The sequence below is a fragment of the Crocodylus porosus genome, unplaced genomic scaffold (genome assembly GCF_001723895.1).
Source record: "Crocodylus porosus isolate Cpor-Errol unplaced genomic scaffold, CroPor_comp1, whole genome shotgun sequence".
Classification (NCBI taxonomy): Eukaryota; Metazoa; Chordata; order Crocodylia; family Crocodylidae; genus Crocodylus; species Crocodylus porosus.
This window is the reverse complement of record NW_017728912.1, coordinates 1,785,364-1,807,137: the sequence shown is the minus strand read 5'-3', so window position 1 is coordinate 1,807,137 and position 21,774 is coordinate 1,785,364.

Below are 21,774 nucleotides of genomic sequence, written 5' to 3'. Positions count from 1 at the left end.
TGTAGAGGGGATAGCTGGGGCATGACGGTGATTCAATGCAAGGCTAGCCAACAGGAACCCCCTCACTGTAGCACCCTTATGCCCCGGCTTTTTAGTGCACTAACACACTAATTATTTTGCTGTAGGATGGTATTTGTCCTTGATGATACTATCCTATACCAGAGTGAATTAATTTACTGCACCCTAATACAGGAACATGTGTAGATGGTGATGCTTTACTAATAAGCTAATTAGCCACCTCCATAGTAAAGCACACATGAAGATGCACACTGTGTGTGTGTGTGTGTGTGTGTGTGTGTGTGTGTGTGTGAAGGAGCCAAATCCTTCCTACTTCTAATACCACATAGACTTTGTGAGTAAACCATATCCCAAAATGTAACAGAATAACTGCAGGCTTTCTATGAGGCAGACCACAGAGCTACCAAGCACTAGAGTCATGACTCTTAAGTGTGCCACAATGAATTACTCCCCAAGAGTTGTCTATAAGGGCATCAGGGAAACAGCTCATGACAATGCAGATAAATGAGCCCAAGGCATTCTTCTGAAATGAAGGAAGGAGCTCCTACGTAAAAATACCTTTGGATTTAAGAAGGTTAAATCCAAGAGGTTCTATAAAATTTAAATGGGATTCTATAACATTTAACAATTATTTTGACAGCTCCTGAAATTAAATTGAAGAATCCTAAAATTTAACAGATTGTTTCAAGTCATGCTATAGAATTCAATACCAGAGATATATTTATATTTCTCTATAAATTCTATAGTGCAATACAAAACAATTGACCCAAAATAGAGTTGAGAGGGTAATATAGGATCACACTGAGGCCCTTAATAGATGAAATAGGAACTGGCCCTATATTTACTTTTGCCACCAATTCTGGCTTCACCAGATTCCATTCTCCAGATCTACTTTGTGACCTTTTTCATGATTTGGCTTTTGTCTTACTGTATCCAAATCGGGCAGCTGGTTTCCTTGTTGAATGGATAGAGGAAACACTGAGTGTCTGATTGTAACCCAGTGAGGAAGAGATTACAGGAAAAATCTGGTTTTGTCTCCATAGATGTCAACATGCTCAGTGATTTTGTAGGGATACTTCATTGCATACTGGATATAAGTATAATTTCTAAGACTGTGGAATGTACATTACAATTCTGAAGGGATAGCGTATATAGACTTTGGCTATCCCTAGGAGATGTGCAAAGTTCAAATATACTCTATGAAGTTGGAAGCTTTTTTTTAAAATTTCAGCTTGGCAATCATAATAGCCAGGCAAAATGCTTATCCTTGGCATAAAGTACACCACCTTGTCAAATCCATGCTCTAAAGCATATAGGTTCTGGAGCTGTTCAAATTAGAAGGTCACCAGAGTTTATTTTTAATTTCTTAAAACAAAATAAAAGCACTGAAGTTTCATGCTTCGTACGTATTGCAGAAAATTTCATCCTAAATGGTTATATTTTGGCAGTTATGAGCCACTGAGAAAAGCTTATAATAGACATAAAGTGAAAGGCTTTACCAATTTTATTGCTGACTGGTAGGTAAGAATGTAATGAAGTGATTGGTATTAAACACACAATGTAATATTAATGATCATTGTGATATAGTTTTCATCTTGTTTATAAACTTTCTCATAATCAGTAGGAATCTGTAAACAAGATGGAGAATCCAAAAGACAGAATGGTCATTAATATTAATACCCCACTGTTAAGCATATGTGCTTCTAACACTAAATTATGCTTTGCATTATAGTAAGACAAACTAATCAAATGTGCACGAATAATTAAATCCTAGTTGCATATTCTGAAGGACTTGATAAGGTAGTAAAAGAGTAAATCAATTCTGAACATCATACTAAAACAAAGCACCTAAATGTACTCAGAATATCCTTTCCATTTATATATTTTCAAGGACTTGATAGCAGAATTGACAGGGTTATATCTCTAACAGACCATATAAATCATCTTACATATTAGTTGTTACACAGCATATGCAAAATCCTTAAAAAATATTAAGCTATTAACATGAAATTACCTTCTTAGAATGATACTCCTTGCAGCAACATATTTCATTGTTTTTGTTCCATACCTAAAATAAAACAAATGAAACAATGTTATTTTACAAAGCTCAGCTCATTCAGTGAGTATAGTTCAGAAATATGATTTTATTGCATTAAGTTTATTTCATTGATCAGTGCTGCATTTCTAATACTTACCCCATATTTTCTACAGTACTCTTACAAAAAGTCCTGTTTTACTTTAGTACCCTAATGATTTTTTATTATAACAATTAAAAATATATAATTTACTAACACTAGTTAATAAATAAATTTCTGTTCTGGTACTTATAACATTATATTATTATACAGTAAACATTATCATATTACATTATCATATGAGATAAATGCTGCTTTGTAGTTTCATAAAAAGAAACTAGTAAAACAAATACAAGAGGGCTCTTTTTATTTAGGCATCAGGTACAGATGATATGAAGAAGGGGATATTTATCTAAATATTTTCAGACTGCAAACAATGTATGAGTAAATTATTTCCTTTGTGTTTTAAAATGAATATAGAGCTTTTTGACTGTAATTTTATTCTTTGTACTAGAGACCTAAAATACAATGTAAGACCCACAGTAACAATGATAAGGCATATCTATAATTCACATTTGATTGTAGAAGTAATTCTCACAAGAAACAAACAAAAACAGTGACTGACAAGCACTTGGAAGAGTCCCAGGCCTTACTTTAACTAAGTATGGTAAGATGTCTTTATTATTAAATATATTTCCTAGCTAAAGACCAGCAGAAGGATAGGGCAGGATGACATCCTAGAGACTAATTGGTTCAGAGAGGCATGAAGTTTTGTAAACAGCCTCCTTCATCAAATGCTTGGAAATAGACTAGAAGAAAAAAGATAGTATATAGAGGAAAAAGGGAAAGGGGGAGTGCATGGTGCTAAAAGAGGTAAGAATTGGATCAATCTGATCGTTTGAGAAAATGGCAGCAACTCACACTTAAAGATGCACCATGTAATAAGAATCTATAATTCCTATTGGAGCCAAAGCCAAAGTTAATACAATGCAGTGGGTAGATACTTTCTTGTTTTGCAATATGGATTTCAGCAGGTGTTTAACCTTGTGTTTATTTTGTTTGTTTAAGGACACCTACAGTGACATCACTGATATACTGTCCAGGGTCTATCACTGATGTCACTGTCCAGTGTGGTTAAGGAGTTCTGTCGTAGACTCTTGTGTCTTTCTAGAATTGATGTTAAGTGTTCATTCATTCTTTTATGTGGGGGTTGCTGTGATTGGACAATGTAAACAGCAGAGGGACACTGTAAGCAGGTGATGGAATATGTGACATTGGTAATGGAAAAAAATGTACTCTGGATATTATCATGTGCGATATTTAGTCCAGTGAATATGTGGTTTGTGTTGAAGAAAGCCTGGTGGTTTGGTAAGAACTGGAGTTAGGTAGTCTGTTGCTGGAGAAATGCTGAGTTGGGGGATTGCGTGTAAGCCAGGACAGGCTTGTCCCACCAAAAGCTGCCTTGAGATGCTCACCATTTTCCAGGCTGGTTCGAAGGTCACTAATGTATCTATGGTATTTGATTTGGTGGCTGTAAGTGATGAATATAGGCATTGTATTGTTCTTATCCCAGGGTTTGTATTGCAGAAGTTTGGAGTAGATTCTGAGCCTGTCTGTCTTGATTTGAATGGCTATGGTTTGGGGATTATATTTAGGTCTGTAGGAATCCTGTTGTAGATCCCTGAGGCGTGTATCTTCATTGGTAGGATCAGAGCTGTCATCATTACCAATCCCTCAATACAAGGATAACAGTCTTCCAGTAAATAGGGAAGTCACTGGAGAGTCCAGAAATGACTGAAGAGGCTAATGTGAAACTTTCATGTTCAACTGTGAAAGAGATAAATCGTTTCAGGAGGAAGGAGTCCTGAAGCTACTGGAAGCTGGGTCCTCCAGAGGGATGCTCTTGCAGCCAGGCAGAGAGTCTCTCTGGCTGCCCCTTGCCCCTGGGCTCCAGCATGCTGCTCAGCATGCAGGACAAACAGGAGCAGGGCAAGGCTGCAGCAGTGACCTAGACCCAAGCACTGTTCCAGGTAAGTAGGAATGTGTAGGAGATGGGGGCTGTGAGGGTGTGTGTGAGTGTGTGTGGGTGGGGGACACTGTTCCAGAGGGGTGGGTCCCCCACCCACACGGCCCACAGCTCCCCTGTAGCAGTAGCAGCCGTGGAGGTGCTCAGGGCCTGCTCCTGGTAGAGCCCCCATCAGGGCATAGAACAGTGTGGCACCAGCCTCCTGGCACCCGGGGCAGCCTGTTCCACATTGTGTGGGCCTGGTCCAGGGGTGTATACCTTCAGGCAGGACCAGGCCCCTCCTCCTGTCACCTAAAGTCCTGGCCCTGCTTACAGGGGCTGCATACCCTTGGGCTGGCCCAGGCCCTTCCTCCATGTAGCTGGCCTGAGGGTGTGCAGCCCTTGCGTGTGGTGCCAGGACCACAGGTAACAGCAAAAGTGCCCCAGCTCTGCTCAAAGGCCTATGTCTTCAGGCCAAGCCAGGCCTGCAAAATGGGTCACAGGTAGCATGAAGTGCCAGGCAGCCGAGGCCACTGTTGTGTGCACAGGGCGTACAGTGTGAATTAAAAACAAGCCGGAATCTTATCAGGGGATAAGGCACAACAGTGCATTTATTGGAATATAAAACATAAAACATGCAACATGAAAAGAATAAAGAACAGTTATCTGCATCACTCATTCCCATACATACTCATTCATACAAAAGAGACAAGCACACACACACACAGATAGTTAGAGAGTCCTGCAAAGGTCGAGGTGTTACCAAATTCTAAAGTTGCTCAGGTCAGTCTGGTGGCCAGCCAGACTGACCATGAAAGATGGAGTCAGGTCTTGTTGGATGCACCCAAGACTCCTCCTTGCAGGTGGAAAAGACCCAAAGCTTTGTCTTTGTGTTCATTCTTTATCATGGTAGCTGTTCATACAAGTCTATGGATTCTGCCAAGTCAGACATGAAGGCCATCCTCCTCGTCCTGACAGGCAGGGATTGGTAGGTCATGGTCTTCTGGCTTTGTGGTCTTCAATCTTCATGGTGTTTTATTGCTTGAATCCTTCAGCTCTCAGGATGAAGCATGATCTAGTATTTGGTAATCCTTAACAGCTCACTTGACTTTGCTGAAGCCTTTAACTGTTAAACCACAGAACGCTATTTTCACCTGCTGCAAAAGGACTGTCTTCCTTCATGTTGTCACATACATATATCATTCACTCTTTTGTTACCTCTTCCCACATACGCCAGACATGCCACAAACCTTGCATAAGCATTTTCCTTATACTAAATTTAAGTTCTAAAATCATGAGACTAATAGATCAAATATATATTTATGCTAAGTAATAGGAAATTTAAACGAGATGGTTAATTCCAGAACACTAATAATGACTCATCAAAGCATTATAAAAAGTATATCCTAACAAGATTAACTTTATCTTAATGGTTAAATATTTTATTATATAAAAAGAAAAATACCAATATAAGCAATCAAAGCAATTATAGTTACTGCAACACTATACCATGCTGCGCTGCATTGTGGGGAGGCTCTGTCAGGAGTGGGCCCTGAGCACCCCCACAGCTGTTGCTGCTGCAGGAGGTCTGTGGGCCATGCAGGGGGAAGGTGGGGGGACTTATCCCTCCGGAGCACTCCTCCCCACCTACACAGACCACGCCCACAAACCTCCCACCCACATACCCAGCCAGAAATCCCACACCCACCAAACATCTGCACAAGCTCCATACCTATAAACCTCCCCCCTCACAAACCCCACACCCATACCCATACCCCTTCCCCTGCCTAAACCCCACATTCCTCCCACAAATTACACCCTGCATGTCCAGCAGGCCACATAGGATGAGACAGGATCTGTTGGCAGAAGCCATGCCTGCAGGGGCAACTTCCACACTGCAGTCCTGCCCCATGCCCAGCCTGGGATGGGTCCTGATCCCAGGAACTACTTGAGGGGGTGTGATGGGATGGGGGGTGGGATGGAGGTGGTGGCAGGGGTGTGTCTGTACGTGTGTGTGAGAGAGAGGTGTGCTCTGGGCAGGAGAGGCTGCCGGAGCCAAGCTTAGAGCCCTTTACGCCTAGAGGAGTCTGTGCAGGCGGAGGCCAGCCTAGAAATAAAGCACCTTCGCCAGTCCAGTCCCTGAGCCCCAGTCAAAGGCTTCCCAGGATCACTGTGGTCTGAGTACAGGGAGCATAACAGCAAGGACTAGCACTGCTCAGAATCACAAAGCATCAGGTGGGACAGCTGATGCTAGACTCATGTCCTGGCGCTGACACAGAGCTGTGGCCCAGAGGGAGGTAGTGGGGGCAGGCAGAAGCTGCAGGTCAGGAGTAAGGGGCACTGGTGGGACTGTGGGTTGAGAGTGAGGGGCAAGGGCAGGGACAGAGAACTGGCATATCAGTGCTGCCCAGCACCCCACATTCTGGTGAACGAAGGAGACAGAGACAGCTCTAGTTTTTCTATGACAAAAAAACCACAAGCAAGCACTAAACTGTATATATATTTAGAATCCATTTTATTATGATGATAGAGACACTGGTAGGCTTCCAAATTGCTTTAAACTTGTAACTATATCAATAAAATATTGCTCGACTGTTCTCTCTATAGATAGTTGTATTTCATTTTAATAGTGGGAGATTTTGGGTATTTTAATGAGAGAATTTGGATTTCTTCTCATAGAATTTGTCATTTTTAAATAGGAAACACCAGGATCACTTCTGGTAAGGCAAGTGGCAAAACTCAGGCAGAGGATCCTGCCCAGGGCCAGCACTGGGGACCCAGCTGGAGCTCAGATAAGGTGGGTAAATTCCTGTCTATTTGACAGTTCAAAGTGGGCAACCATAAGGAGGTCATCTTCTGGGTGATAGCTGCCCAGATGGCAGAGCGGAGCCACCAGAAGATATGATATCAGTGCTACCCAAAGGCCAACTCCACAAGCAAAGCCCACTGGCAGCTGGCCCAGAGGTGCAGGTCGTTCTGCAGCAGTGGCTCATACCACAGCCCAGGTGGCTGTGCCATCCCTGTCCAGGTCTGCAGGTGTGCAGCCATGTGGCCACAAGTCCAAGAGGGCAAATACTGTTGCAGGTGGCAGCAGGTCACAGCCAGGCAGCAGAGCAGCCCCCACTGTCAGACTGCTGCAGTGGGTAGAGGGTACAGAGGCCACCCCAAGTCAGGGCTGCTTCAGCAGTCCAGCTGGCACAAGTAGTAGTGTCCCCAGATACTAACTGTCTGGGCCTCAGGAGCTCCTGAGGGCAAGTAGCCCTGAGCTACTCACCAGGGCAGGTTTTTACACTGATGGAGTTAGCACAGGTGCTGGCCCCAGCCTTTAACTCCCTGGTGGAGGATCTTGGAGGAGCTGGACAGGGTCAGTTTGGCTCAAGTGGCACAATTTGCCCCTCTCCAAGTGCATGTTCAGGCATGTGTGCTCAGGTAGAAATCTCTGGCAGAAATTTGTTTCACTGCTATTTGAGCTGCTGGAAGCGTACATGCCTGCATGTGTGGATGTGCCCATAATAGACAAAGGATACCTAATCATGTTGCAGTAGAGTAAAATAGTGAACTTGCAACATGGTGTTTCAATGCTAATGATGAATTAATGCAACCACTGTAGTTATACAGGTTATTTACTTACATGCAACTGATGTTGTACCACAGCATATGACATTATGAATTGCAGAAATTATCTCTGGCCCATATTAGTACTGTCAAAAACATTCTAATATTACTATCTCTGTTCTTTTATTTTCCTATCTAACATATTGATTGTATAAAGCATCGAGTCATCCCCATGACAATGATGCATGGATATAATGAAATATTTTCCTTCCCCACCCCTTCTATTTGTAACTAAAGAACTTGGATTGACAGCTCTGAAGACTGAAGTCTCATTAAATTCACAGAAGTGATGGAACAGCATGGATATCAGTAGGGTTAACCATGTGCTTAGAGGCTTTTCTTGATCGGGGCCAGCAGTCCCAGTAGCTTGTGTGATGGAATGCTGAAATAGAATTAATTTAAAATAAGAGGGAAACCCTTTATCTAAGGCTTATTTCATCTTTTGACTCGCTGCTGTTCCAGCAATAAGGGTGCTAGGTAGTTTCAGTTATAGTGCTGTTCCAGTAGCTATATGGGCTCAAGTCACCTAAGCTTAGGTTATATTTGATCTAAGTTTGCAGTCTGATCCAATTAATCAAGAAGAGGTTGCATCATACTGTCCTAAATGGTCAGCAGTGGTTAGGATCACCTACATCACAAGACAACTTTTACTGTCAATTTTGAAAGGAAAGCATGGCTCTAAAGCAATGTCTAAAAACTTAGCCTAGAATATTTCTAGAGCTATGCCACAGCTGAGCTGAGCAGATAGCAGATAGGTCTCTGTGATTTAGAACTCCTCTAGTCTCTGTGATCCAGGAAGAAAGAGTTGGAAGGGTTGCAGAGCAGTTCAGTTTAAATAATAGGAGTAGTTACACTGAAGTTATATTACTTACATGTCTGGTCATATTTGCTCTACTTTTAATTCTACTTTATTTATATGCATAGGAACAAAGGCTAGAAGGGTTCAGCTGCATCTCTGAATCCAGTATCCTGTAATCACAGGCAATCATATAATAGATGATTTGTACAAAACAACTCATGGTCGACACCAAATCACTCTGGTGTTGCATGAATACTACAGACACAAAGCACCTTGTAAAACCTCCTAAAACCAGTTCTTGGCAATCTAATTGGGAAAAAAAAATTCTTCCCATGTCTTAGATTTTTGGCTTAACCCATAGCACATATGCACCAAAGAGGCTTCTCAGGACATGAGGAACAACACTGTATACTTGTCACTAGTTCTATTACTACCCACTTTGATGCTTCAGAGGAGGGCAAAAATGATCACCCAAAGCCAAGGAATGCACTCAAGAGGGCAAGATAAAATTATCTGTGGTCCCTACAAGTTACCAGGAGGAAGCCTAAAGTATGGGATTCTTAAAAATTAATAGATATTGTACTTATATTAAAAACTCATAGAGATGTTTGAAAAAAGGGAAGGAAACCTTAGCTAGAAAGGGCCTAAATAACTACTAGGGACAATCTTCCTTACATACACACCAAATTTGTAGAATTATTGTAATCTAACCAAACCACACATCAAACTCACACCGACAACTACTGGATATTCCGAGCCTAACATCCAGATCTCAAACCTACTCAAATATACAACCTCTTTATCTCTTCAAGAAGCTGCACTGTACCCTGAGTCCAAGCCTCTGGCACCAGATTCCACCCTGCCATCAATGAGGTCATAACATCATAGTGTCATAGAAAATTAGGGTTGGAAGGGACCTTAGAAGGTCATCAAGTCCAACCTCCTGCTCAAAGCAGGACTATCCCCAACTAGATCATCCCAACCAAGGCTATGTCTAGCTGGGTCTTAAAAAACTTCAAGGATAGAGATTTCACATTCTCTCTGGGTAACCTGTTCCAGCACATCAAGAAGATCATAGCTCCTAGCTGACTTCTTCAACACCTGTATGAGAAAGTTTAGGTCAAGAAGCTCTAACTACTCTACTCACTTTTTTAAAATAAAAAATAAACAACTCATTCTTGGTGTAAAATATCTCTCCCATAAGTGACAGAAGCATTAAAGCAGGGGTGCTCAGCCTCTGCCCTGTAAGTCAAATGCAGCCTGCAGAGCCATAGCATCCAGCTAGCAGAGCTCCCCATGGGCTGGGAAATTTGGCAGCAGATGAGTAGTGGCAATTAATATGGCTACCCTCCACCGCTACCAAATTCCTACACACCAAGCCCAGGGTTAGAGCCAGGCCATCCCCATCCCCCCTGTGAGGCTGGGCCATACCCCCTCCTCCCCAGAAGGGCTGGGTTGGGGATGGTCTGTGCTCCCTTCTCTCCCTCAAGGACAGATTAAGGCTGGGCCATTCTGCTTTCTCCTACCACAGGGCTGGGTTGGGGCTGTGTCAAATCCCCTTCCCCCACCTGCAGGGCTGGGCCAAGCTCCATTCTCCTGTGTGTCTGAGTTGGGACTGGCCTGTTTCCACATCCTCCTCTGTATGGCTGAATGGGGTCCCATCATGCCCACTTGGGGCAACAGATTGGGAATACCCTCCAGATCTGGCCCACAGAGGGACTAGGCACTGCCCATCTGGCTTACTGAGTAAAAAAAATGCTGAGCCCTACTACACTAAAGGATCTGAGTACCTACATGTTATGTATCATAATGTTGAATTATAGGTAAATGGCACTCAGGGACGAATCCAAAATGTAGACTTAGAGCAACACTTATACAGTGCATGTGAAGATTTGGGGTACACTTCTATTTAACTTTACCAGGACAAATGTAGTGTCCAGCTTCATAACTGGCACTTTGGACAAACATTCCACAGCTACTGAACCTGTACAGAAGGCAACACATTTGCCAGGAGTTATTGAATGAAAATGTGTGGCTTGTGATACACAGGAGCAAATGGTTCTTTCTGGCTTTACTGAACTACGAATAAATTTTATACTCTAGGAGGTAGACTGATGCAGTGAGGTCTCCCTATTTCAGTGTACATCATCTAAGGTGTGCTAAATATTACATTTGTACCCTCTTCATAGAAATAAGGAAGATGATGGTTATGGTAAGAAATATACAATACTAATATTAGGCCTATTCAAAGAGGCTAGCATTCGCTTCAGATTTGGCCGATTCAGGGGACAGTGATTTGATTCAGTGACTCAAATCATTGTTCCAAATTGATTTGGCTGAATCTTATTTGGAGATTCGGCCCCATCCCCCGCTCACTCTCCTAGCCCCATCAATGGCTGCCCCACCCAGCCCTAGCTCCAGTTCCTTTAAAAAAAAAAAGTCCCAAACTCACCAGCTGCTGCCAGATGATTCCCTGATGCCCCCTGGTGCCCCATGCTGTGTGGGGGTTCTGCCATGAGCTCACCACCCTCTCTCCCAGTCCCTCTCATGGCTGCTCCACCCATCTCCAGCTTCCAGTTCTTAAAAAAAAAAAGAAAAAAAGCCCTGGACCCACCAGTTCCTTTCAGAAGGGGGGAGGGGCAATCCCTGCTGGCCCCCACTGCCCCATGCTGCGTGGTAGGGCTCTGCCATGAGTACCTAGAAGCCCCAGTGGCTACTGCAGCAACCAATGAGTAGGAGCTTTATTTATTTATTTTTTTAAAGAAGCAGAAGCTGGGCTAAGCAGGGCACCCATGGGGAGGAGGGCTGGGAGAGTGGGCCGGGGAAGGGAGCTCATGGCAGAGCCCCCCCCACAGACAGTGCAGGGAAGAGGGAAGCAGTGGGTATTGTCCTCCCCTTACTTGGCAGGATTTGGTGAGTGGTGGTATTATTATTAATATTTTTTAAAGAGCTGAGAGCTGGGGCCAGGCAGGGTAGCCATTGACAGGGCTGGGAGAATGGGCAGGGGGGTCGGTGGGAACTCAGGGGCCTGGGGGAGCAGGCAGGGGATGGGGCCTGATGGGGCCTTCCATGGTCCCCTCTCCCTCCTCCAGCCCCTCCTCCCCTGCCCCCTACTTACCGGCATGAAGTCCAGGTCCAGCTCCCTGTGGCAGCAAGCGGGGACTGCCTGAATCTCCAAAGCTCTCCAAATCTTTTCTGAATCAATTCATAGAGCTTCAAATTAATTCAGATCTTTTTATTGGTCTCCTAATTTGATTCAGATTCAGAGATTTGGCTGCTGAATAAGGCCAAATCGCCTTCAAATCGAATCAGCACCCAAAGCTTCGCACAGCCCTACTAGCTATGTTTAATGAAATGGAACATGAGCATCCAGCATTTTCACACAAACTTCACAAGTATTTGAACTTTATTTTTTGTTCTTGGATAAAGTAAGAATACCATGTCTGGTACATAGACAAGTTGGAAAGGAAAGGGAGGAATTAACATGGTTAGAAAAAGGTGTTTTCTTCTTCTTTTTAAACATATGTTAGGACATTACTTTTCTTTGACTAACTTATACTTGGGTTATAACATACCCTTTATATAAATATTACCTACGAAAATGAAGATAAGGAAAAAAATTTAATCAACTGGGAAATACTTACTGCATTTGATAAGCAAGGAAATGTTTTGTATGTGTCTATATTTTCTACAGCATTTTTAAAGGACAGTTATGTTGCATATCATCTATTGCATATAGATTATTATGCTACTACAGCTTTGTTACCACAGTAAGTCATTTACAAATTAAATATTCAACATCTGTATTATTTATTATAATAGAGCTATTATAAAAATGAATTTTAAAATATCCTTTATTTCACATTGGTTGTGATCACTTTGAGTATAGCAAGCTCCATTATTGATAAGGAATTGCATTAAATTGTTTTTATTGTTTACCAGTAAAAGCATTTTGAAAATGACTAATCACCTGTAAACAGTGTATTTATCAAGGAGAGAATTAATGACAACTGTGGGAAGTATACTAAGATATTTCACCAGTTGAGTTTTCTAAAACTTTCTCTTTTCTAATATTAGACTACTTATTTTCATTAAAACTCTTTACTTTTACACTTAATTAAACTCTTCTATAGGCCCCAAACTTAAATTGCACTAACTTGTTTTCAAATCTGTGGAGGCACACAGGTATAAAACAGGTCCAATAAAAAAGATATAGGACTTCTGTTTGTAATGACCCATTCATTAAATATCATTCATTTCAGTAGTAGAAGTGCTTATACATTATACTTTAATACAAGACAGTAGCAAAAATAGGGCAGGAACTGACTTGTTGTAAACAGTTACATCTACCAGAACTTTGTCAGTATTGCTTGTTAGATTATACTGGCTGTGGTCAGTGTTACAATGAAGGAACATAATTATCAATCAAAAACAGACAGTGTACTATTTTTGACAATTTTGTGCCAATTTATAAATATATAAAAATATATATATTTCCTATCATTCAAGAATATAATAGAGTCCTAACAAAAAGTACCAGTCTACAGGTGTTATTCAGAAGACCTGAATAGGCCATGCCATTTTTAAAATACGCTCAGACATGCAACTGGTGCGGCGGTTCCATTATCTAGTAGTATAACTGAAAGGCAAGGTGGAAAGTGAGACAGCAGCCCAAGGAACTGCCTTTGTTGAAGGGAAGGATGGAGAGAGGGACATAGGATAGGTGCCAAAGCCACTATTACTGCATTTGTAGCTGATTGCAGTGCCACATAGGTAACACATAGGAGGGGCACTCGGGGGGGAGGGGCACATGCCCCACATGAGTTTGGCCCTTGCTGGCCAGGAAGTGGGAGTGCTGAGAAAAACACTGGCTGATGTCCCCACTGAGATTGACACCAGCTTTCTTTTTGCTTGATTGTGTTCTGTCTGAATAATATTGTACTTTATCATTCTACACAGTAGCACGGATTCAGAAGAAGGACTGGACAATGTGCCTACTCAGTCTAGTCTCAAACATGATGGTTAGAATTACAGCAGCAGGTGGGGAAGGACTGGAAAGGAAAAGTATATGCCACTAAGTATGGAAGGGAAGGGAGGGTGGAGATTGTTATCTGGTTTAACAATTTAAAACATGTCCCTAGCTGATGCTTATGTGGCAAGGTCTGAAGGGGGGAGCAACTGTGATATTGCATTCCCTCTAAATCTGCTCCTGCCCTTACGTTGTGGCTTCCCCAGGTATGGAGCTGCCTGTTGCCCACAGGTGTTATATGGCCTTTGTCCCTTCCAGACAGGCACCCTTCTACCAGCAGACTACAGGGTGGGGAACCTGAAAGGTGTCACTCAGTTGTCCTGGTAGATTTCCTTCTTGGCCACCATAACTTGATTTTACTTTCATTGGGAGTCAGTTTCCCTTTGAGTGACACTCCATGTCTGAGACCCTAGTGTCTTTATGGGGCTCCACATCCCCTACACTCCATCCTAGTCACTTCCTTTATATTGGATGATATTCTCAACTGTTAGGAGGGAAACTTCAAGGTTTGTCCTCTCCCTTGCATCTCCCATGGCTCTGTCCTGACCACTAAAATGGCTTCTATTATTTACACAGATCCCTACCATAGGCCTAGGGCCCTTCCCACTCAGTCCTGTCAGTGGCAAATGAAATAAGCAGTCTAAAATTCCAAAGCACAAGAAAAATAGGCTAATGTCCACTGTACCTGCCCCCTCCCCCCCCCCCAGGTTTATGTTCTGTTCCTGCAGACCTGAGAGGCCTCTCTGGGCTAGTTCAGTGTTCAGTCAATTCCCACACCCTACGAGCAGGTGCACCCTTCCTGGACACTGCCCCCTCAACATTGAAACAAAGTCCTCAGGGATATATAAATATATAAACTCTGCCTGGACTCCCAATCAATCCATACATAAGTCTCTCCGAGAGGGACCAGTCTCTCTAGGTGGTCTCCCAGGCCCGCTCTACTCAGTCTTAAAGGAGAAGGAAATCCACTTGGGCTAGTTCTCCATCCAGGGACCCCTCCCCATGCTTCATACCTGCCCCGGCTATGTCTGACCTTATTTTTCCTTTTCCCAGATGCCTGTCATGCAGCTCCCACTGGTTGATATAACGTTCTGGTGTTTGGCATCCACTTCCTCTGTTGCTCCTCCAATTGCCAACACATGCAGCTGGCTCAACTCTGCTGTCACTAGCTGCCTGCAACTCCCAGGTGGAGAGTTTCACCAGGGTCTCTTCCTCTTTCATTCTCTGGACTCCCTTTGATGGTCCCTCTCCAGAGCCAAAAAGTACATTCCTGGGTCTGCCAATCACAAATCCAGATGAAGCAATGACTGCGGAACTGTTGTCTGGGACCCTGCTTTCTCATAGTGTTCTCCACTTCAGCTAAAGTGAGTGACAGAGGTGGGTTATCTTTGAATTTTTCCCTCTCTCCACTCTCTCCTTGTCCACCTCCAGGTTGGCCTACTAGTAGTAGTCTAGTCTAGTTTTTGGAACTGTAGAATTTAGGCACCTTCAGGGCCACCTGTGCATGGAGAAGGGGGTTTTGGATCACAATTTTGAAGTTATGTGCCTGAAATATACCTAAATCTTAATTTTAGGTGCATAAGAATTCCTTTAAATCTGACCCTGTGTGGCCGCATCTAAGCAAGACACTGACTGTGCAGTAGTTTGTTACTACTGTGCAGTAGCATTGAGTGTCACAGAGCGATGCAATGCTATTGCTTAGTAGTAACGAGCTACTGCACAGTCAGCATCACCAAGAAGCCATGCAGGATGCTACAGCACAAAAACACCAGTTACTGCACAGTCATTTATTACTTGTGATGCAAATATTAAAGGACTGCACAGTAACAGCTCATCTCGTGTAGACATGGCCTGTGTGTGCAAATAGTGTGATGCCCCATTGTAGTGGGAAAGCCTATATTATTTAAGAATCTCTCTTAACCTTGCCTCTGGTTGAACAAAATGAGCTACAGATGTGTTCTTGATACCTAAATAAAGCCATAGGCAAATACTGCTGAAAGAGTATAGACAAGCTGTTACCCATCTATAACTGTTGATAGATGTTTACTAACATGCTTAGATATACTCAAATTATTTATTAGGTGTTCGCACATCTGCCTCCAAAATGAAAGTAATTTTTTTAGAACAACTGCTTGAAGCCAGAAGTCAATCACAGGGTATTGCTCACTCTTTTCATTTTACTTTAAGCATTTGTAAAACACTAACTGTAGAGCAGAGATTTTAACCTGCATGCCATTGACAAGGAAATGAAGGAACTGAAAACATTAGCAGCAAGGGAACCTTCAAATTGTCTGATAATTTGATGCATCTAGTACAGATGAGGAGCCTGGTTTTGATTAGGTACTTTTGATCTTGGCACTGCTTTAGATCCAAGTAATGGAGATTTTAATAATTCCAAACTGAGACATACTGTATCATTTTAGTGCCATGGCTGATAAGAATGCTACTATACTTAGTTATGCCGGACCATCCTGTATACTCTGTAAGTTTACAAGCTGGAGCAACAGGCTGGATTCTGATCTCAGTTACACTGATGGTAATCTGACGTACCCTCGTTCTTTACACCTTATGTTTTCCCAACCTGGTTAGTTTCCACATCCTATTGAATTCTACTTTACTTCAGCATCCTTCTCTCACACCAAATGCTTATGTAAAAGAACAACAAACATTGCGTTATAAAATTACATGACTTGAAAGACTAATTTACTGGAACCTCTTCACCATTTGCCTTCTTCATTGAAAGCTATATTTAATTATTCTGAACCAGTCTTAATAGGGAGGTACCTAGTTTAGCTTCAGATAAACAGTTTCATGATCCCTTACTTGATGTGTCACAGTGCTTGTAGTTAATACTCCCCCCACAAAAAAGAAAAAAGCTCAACTTAAAATACCTCTATTGTCTTGTATAAAACCCATTCTGTCTTCTTATGTTTTTCTTAACTAATCATATAAATCAGGTGTTCAAACTCCAGCCCATGGGCTACACCCAGTCCAAAGTGCCAGAAAGTTGTACACCATTGGTATAAATTGAACCCTATCTGCTCACAGCATCCCTTCATGTACTCGTAGACAGTATATCTACCCTCAGTTTTCTTTTCTCTAGAATGAATGTCCCTCTTTCTTTTTCTTTTTTTTTCTTTCTTTTTCAATGGAGTGTTTGCGGCTCTGTTTATTTAAATTTGTTCATCATGCCACTACAACCATCCATTGCTACTTGTTAGATTATAGAGATGAGAGACAGGAGACATGCGTTTTAACAGAAGTGTGCTCTGACACTTTGCCTGGTTGGGTAAATCTCAAATGAAAATCCACATTCCTGTAATATGATGAGTGGGCCTTCACTCCTGTTTTTTCTTATTTGTAAAAGGCAGCCTTTGCAAACAGAGAGAGCAGCAACAGAGGAGCAACAAACAGGAAGGAGTTTGCCTGGGAATTCACTGCAAAAGGGAGCCTTGGAGTAGGGGGTTTGCTGTGTGTACACATGTGCATGCGTGGGCTTGTGTGTTTACCCAGTCCCTGCCCTTTCCTCCCCGCCCCATTCTACATTTTTCTTTGCTTTCTTCTGGATTTGGGTTTTTTTTTTTTCCATTGTTTATTTTTTTGCGGGGGGGGTGGGGTAGGCTGTGGGGGAGGGTTGCTTTACTATTATAGCATAGGGGTGCATCTACAGGAGATGTTTACTACTAATACGTCTACTGTGGAGTAGACTAATTAGCTCTGCAGTAAATGCCTCATGTCTGCCCTATTAGGATGCAGGAAATTAATTAACTTGGCAGCAAGGTAGCACTTGTAAATACAAGTACTATCCTGCTGTAGAGTTGTTTTACTCCACAACACTGCATGCATTGATGCTGATGCAGCTATCTGGATCATGAGGGTGCTTCAGTGCAGGGGATGCCTGCTGGCTAGTTCTGCACTGGAGCACCCGCATGCCCCAGCAAGCTCTTCCTCAGCATCTTGAGCCAGGTGGGGGCTGATCTGACCCAGCTCAACATGCTGTGATCCTGGGGGCATATCCAAATGGCATGGGTGGAAGTAATAAACTTTGATATGATATGCATCCGAGTTTATTCATTTGTATTAATAGTACATATAAATGTGCACTAGGTATCCTCCAGGGGGCAAAGGAGGCATAAATGGAGACCAGATCATCATCTGTGACTTAAGTGGGGTGTGCCATATTTGTGTTCTTTTCATTTCATTTGTAGTAAGTGTAAACTGGTGTCTGCCTTCAAGGAAAAGTTTGAAGCACTGGAAGCAGAGGTATCCACACTGCATGCTATCATGGAACATTAAGACTTTTTGGATAGGGGTCATGAGATACTGGTACTAGAGAAGCTAAGGAGAAAAGAAGACAAGTGATAACGTGACCACTAGACGGAGTGTCTCCAAAATTCCAAAGGAACAGAATGAAGTCAGCAACTGCTTTAAAGCACTCTGTCATGAAACAACTGAGGAAAAGGTTGAGATGAAAACATGAGCCAACAATACCCAAATGATTCAATAGTCTAGAGCTCAGGAAGTTCAAGGCCCTGTAATAATAGGGACTCTAAGATCACTACACTGAGAAGCAACAGAAGAGTGATGGTGACTAGAGAATCCCTTCTGTGGGGGACACTTTGTCATCCAGATTCAGGGTCCTGGGAAGTGTGCTGTCTGCCTAGAGGCTGTAATTCTAGATGGTACAGGAAGACTATCAAAAATCCTCCATCTTCAGACTACTACCCTTTCCTGCCCATTCTTATAGCCATCAATAATACTGTCAGGAATTACACTGAGTATATAGGAAAAGACTATGAAGCCTTGGCAGGAAGATTAAGGAAACTGGAGAACAAAGGGTGTTCTCATCAATCCTCCCAGTGGCAGGCAAGGTCCAAGGAAAGGATCATTGTACCATGGACCTAAATGTGTGACTAAAACTGTGGCATCAACATAAAGCATTTGGATTTTTTGACAATCTGACAATATCCTGAGGAGGAGAACTGCTACCAAGAGATGAAATCCATCTAAACAAAACTGGAAAGAAAATATTTGCGTGTTATCTAGCCAATGTAATATGGAGGATTTTAAACTACTAGTAGGTTTTATTGGCACTGGATTGACACTCTACCACTGATACCCTGCTCTGGGCAAGCACAACCTTCCAACTAACCACAACTCGTTTGGCTGATAATAGGCAAATTTTATTGATGCACAGTGATGAGAAATAAGAGCAATGCAGGCAAAGCAAGCAAGATGATTACAACAATATATTACCCAAATTCCCCAGTGCCCAGAATATACACAAGGTGAGCAGTGTGTCCAGACAGTAATCAAATGCCACTTTGAGGTTCTTTGCTTAAGTGTCCAATGTCAGCAACCTTGGAGGTTGGTGGATGGTGCTAGCTTGTTGTTCTGAAACCTCTTCCTTTTGTATTCTTGTTCCTTTGATGACTCTTCATCGCTGGACATAACTGACTGGTCTCTTTGTGGTCTTCATACTGTCCACATTCTGTTTCATAAGCCCAAATCCTATCTTCATAAACCTATCACATATACACACCCTAATTTGGACATTTAATTCCAAACCGGAAATCCCAAGGGTTTTTGTGAGTGGACACTGTAGCCAGGCCTATGTCTATTATAAAAATAAATTTTGGAAGTTTTCAGTTTCCCAGAATGTGTATGTCCACTGGTTTCAGACACCATGTCTGTCTTCAAGACTGTGAAACTGTGTTTAAAAATCAATTAACCCTTGCCATTCCCTTACACCATTGTTCTAATACAATATCTACTTTTCCTACAAGTCAGTTCCTAAAAGCAAACCTCTGAATACCATCAGGTTCCACAGAAGCTGGTGAATAAACCCATCAGCAACAGAGCAAACAATCCAGATGGGAAAGGACTGAAAGTAGAATCTCAACTCTGGGAAAGGCACAGAGAGCCATAGGACAAGTCATGCAAAAGGGAAATCAGTAGATTGGAATGCAAAACATGCCTGATGTATGTATACAAATGCAAATATGGGGAGCAAACAAGATAAGCTGAAAGTCACAGCCTGTGACTTTTATCTCTAATCGGTATCACAGGTATCTGGTGGGACAGCTCTTATGACTGAAGCATCAACACTGAGGGTATGCACAGTTTCATAAGAACAGGGTTGGGAGAAAACATCATGGTGTCACCTGCATGTTAAACTATATATACTTGTTTCATGGTTCAGGAGAAAGAAGGTATTAGATCAGAATGTATTTGGGTGAAGTAAAAAGGTGAAAGATACAGCACCAATAAATGGTGGAGATTTACTATAGGCTACCAAATCATGAAGAATAAGTGGATGAGTCACACCTTAAGGAGGTTCATGACAATCCAAAATATATGATATGTTACTGATGGGAGACTTCATTTTTATGGACATCTTCTGGAAGGATGATAAAGACAAACTAAAAAGGTCAAGCAAGTTCTTAACTTTTGTGGAGAACAACTTTCTATTCCAGAAGGTTGAAGATACAACTAGAGGATCATCCATCTTGGATTTTGTGCAGACCAAAAGGGAAGAATTGCTGGAAGATGTGAAGCTGGGAAGAAGTAGTCATGATAGGATAGAATTCATGAACCTGAAATGGGGAAAGTATGAGGTAAGCAGAACAAGTGATGCAAAAGGAAATAAGTAGTTGGAATACAATATAAAATATGCTTGATGTGTGTATAGAAATGTAAGAACGATGAGGAACAAGCAAGATGAGAAGATCATGGTATGAGACCAATGTGGCTGTAGAAAGAGCTTCTAGGATACCTCAAATGTAAAATTAAAGCATACAGGTAATGGACAAATGGGCAGGCCACCAAGGAAACATGAGAGGAAACAACTTGCATGGACAAAATCAGGAAGGCAAAGGTAAAATCTAAGCTTCACCTGGTGAGGGTAGTTAAAGATAATAATAATAGTTTCTATAAGTATGTTTTCCAAATAAGAAAGACTAAGAAACCTGTGGATCCACAGTTAAATAGCCAGAAAGAACTCTTAATGAAAAGTACAAAGGTGGCAAATCTACTGAACAGCTGTTTTGCCTCAGTCTTCACAAAAAAGCTAAGCTGCAGCTAGATATCTAATAGTGATTATTTGAATAAGGAAGGGAACAAGCTAAGGGATTAAATGAAAAAATAGAGTCATAAACCTTTTGATGGGTCTGGATGGATTCAAGTCAGTAGGGACTGATGAACTTCATCCCAGGGTACTGAAAGAAGTGGCAGAGGAGATCTCATAACCCTTGGAAATAATATTTATGAAGTCCTGGGAGATGGGCAAGGTACAAAGGGACTTGAAAGGGACAACATAACACCCTACCTTAGAAAAATCAAAAACGAGGACCCAAAGAACTATACTGGTTAGCTTCACCTCAAAACCCTGAAAATTACTAACGCATATTATAAGAAAATTTGTTTGTACCTGGATGAGGCAAGGCTAATCACAAGCACCCATCATGGATTTGCTGAGAACAAATCATGCCAAACAAATTCAGTCTTCTTCTTCCATAAAGTAACTACCATATTTTCGCGTATATAGCCTGCACCCATGTATAACATGCACCTGTGTATTACCCATGGAAAATTGTGTTTTCATAAAATACTCTGTGTATTCACCACACCCATGTATTTCCCACACCCTGAGACATTGCCGCAAGTGTTGGCTCTGCCGGGTTTGTGGGCTCTGCAGGGGAGGGGAGGGATGAGGAACTGTGAGCTGCGAGCCCCGCTACCCGCTTCTGCCAGCCGCACTCTGCTGGGCACGGCTGCTGAAGCCAGAGCTGGAGCCGGAGCACTCAGCTCACAGGTCCTCATCCCTCCCCTCCCTTGCAGAGCCTGCAAGCCTGTCCTCAGCTGCGGGCTCCAGCTCCGGCTCCAGCGGCTGTGCCCAGCAGAGTGCAGCTAGTGGTGGCGGGGGGGGGACAGCGGGGCTCGCAGCTCGTAGCTCCTCATTCCTCCCCTCCCATGCAGAGGCCTGCTCACCACCTCCAGCCACACTCTGCTGGGCATGGCTGCTGGAGCCGCAGCTGGAGCTTGCAGCTGGGGATGGGCTGTTCTAAAGACTCTGCATAGCCTGCACCCTTGTATAGCCCGCACCCACCCATCAAGTTCGTAAAAATATGTATAACCCACAGGCTATATGCACAAAAATATGGTACTTTGGTGGATGAAGAGAATGCAGTGGATATAGTTTATCTGGACTTCAGCAAGGCTTTTGACAAAGCCC